The 2,181-nt window shown below is 37.8% G+C and overlaps 1 non-coding gene across 1 annotated transcript; it reads left to right on the forward strand.

The window, feature by feature from the left end:
* Positions 1–1,527: 1,527 nt before the first annotated feature.
* Positions 1,528–1,601, forward strand: TRNAS-GGA (transfer RNA serine (anticodon GGA)). Its single transcript has one exon. It is a non-coding gene; the product is annotated as a tRNA-Ser (tRNA).
* The last annotated feature ends 580 nt before the right edge of the window (positions 1,602–2,181 follow it).

Raw genomic sequence — 2,181 nt, forward strand, 5'->3', positions numbered from 1 at the left:
TCCTGTCCTCTAACTTTTAATTGAAAAGATGTGCCCTAAGGGGTTTCAAAGGTTATTTATACACAGAGAAATCATACAGATGCTCCGAGCCGAAACCACTGGAGCTATCTATATTTATGAAATTTTGTCAGTAGTTTTATTTAATGACGTAAAGACTCACCAACAGGGTTTTTTTAAAAAAAAATTGGCAACAGTTAATTTTTACTTGAGCAATTATAACAAACAGTTTTCTTCTTATTTGTTAGACGACAGCGGAATTTTCAGCGCAACGCTTTTTCTTTCATGTATATAATACAAATATCATTATTACATTGAACCACTACTGTCTCAAACAAAAAATTAAAAGAAAAGAAATCGTAATAAGTAGAGCTGAGGATCGATTAAAACTTTTAATTGGTTAATCAAAAAGCTTCAATCTTTAATCGACCGATTAATCGAATTTTAATATATTCAAATATCTTCAAATGCTATTCATTCGTATCAAACGTAGTGTTGATAACTATATAATGTTAATCGATGCTATAAAAACATATTATACACATTTAACCCATCTATTAACTGAATGGATATGAATAAATATAGATACAGATTAACAAATAAAGGTGATCCGGTTGAAGCCATTTAATATCGTCCCCCTTTGATAAAAGCATGAATGTGAAGCAGATTTATAGAACTTGGAAAACGACTTTTGAATTTTCAATTCACCCATGTTACTCTATGGAAGTTGATCTCCTAAAATGTTTTGCAAAATGTGTTTCGATAGGGGATATACATTTGCGCGTTCCTGACAAAACTTAGAAAAAAGAGTAATCCAACCAGCTGATAAACCGAAAAGAGGAAATGCGCACATTCATGTTGTCTGTCAGAAGAGGGACGACATGCTGAACATGCTTGTATCCTGGAATTTCTTATAACTTGGACCTTGTAATTTTGTGTTTCGTCATGTCTAAAAATTGGATGAAAATATTGATTCAAATATTTTTAAATACGGTAACGTATCTGAAGTGATATGCGTGGGAACATAATTGAAGATATTTAATCCCTTCAATCAAATAATTCAAGTAAAAGTTATAAACTTTTACAAGGATGACGTCAATCTCCGCTACCAAACGAAGGTTTTAACAACTGGTTGTTGCGAAGATATATTTTGGAAAGAGAGAAAATTCAGCGGCCCCTGCGGGGAATCGAACCCACGTCCTTTCACTTTCCGGGTGAACGCCCTAGACTACAGAGACACGGAATCTCTCAATCTTTTCCTTGGAGCTCGTGTACACTGAAAGGGACCGTACATGGACGGCCGGACCAGACTCAGGCCAAGCTCACAACTGCTGACGCTGCCACCGGATGGCGACTTTTACAAGGGTGACATCACTCTCCGCTACCATACGAAGGTTTTAACAACTGGCTGTTGCGAAGATATATTTTGTATTCGCTTCGTATGGTAGCGGAGAGTGAGTCTGGTCCGGCCGTCCATGTACGGTCCCTTTCAGTGTACACGAGCTCCAAGGAAAGATTGAGAGATTCCTTGCCTCTGTAGTCTAGTGGTCTAGGGCGTTCACCCGGAAAGTGAAAGGGCGTGGGTTCGATTCCCCGCAGGGGCAGTTGAATTTTCTCTCCTTCCAAAATATATCTTCGCAACAGCCAGTTGTTAAAACCTTCGCATAAACTCTTAATTAAAAATTTAATCAAATTTTGATTGGACTGATCAAGTCGATCAACTCAACTGAAAATTTTAACTGCTATTAACAATTGATCGATTAGCCGATTCGATTAGCCGGACCTGCCCTAGTAATACGTTGCCTGCCGCAAAACAGGTGTCACGTACGCTCATTAGTTCCACGTTCATCATATTCGCAAATCAAAAATCAAATGCGGAAATCTTACGGTAAAGGGAAATATAACCTCGTTATGGCGCATGGAATTTATACCGGTATCATCCCATATATTGCTCATATTAATGCTGCGCAGCGTATTGAAACTAACAACCAATTTTATTACAAGAATCATAACAGAGCGTTTTGTGTTTATTTGACAGGTGGCAGCAGGATCAAGCAACCGTTCAACACTGATTGTTGCTGGTATGATAGTAGACTGTACTGCAATATGAAATATACTGTAGACCATAGTTTCCCAACCTTGTTTGTCCCATCGCCCCCTTCTTCAGAAATTTTTTTCTCCCAT

The sequence above is a fragment of the Pholcus phalangioides genome, unplaced genomic scaffold, assembly GCF_987345545.1.
Source record: "Pholcus phalangioides strain wild (caught in Gottingen) unplaced genomic scaffold, Ppha-v1.0 ptg000009l_1, whole genome shotgun sequence".
NCBI classification, from domain to species: domain Eukaryota; kingdom Metazoa; phylum Arthropoda; class Arachnida; order Araneae; family Pholcidae; genus Pholcus; species Pholcus phalangioides.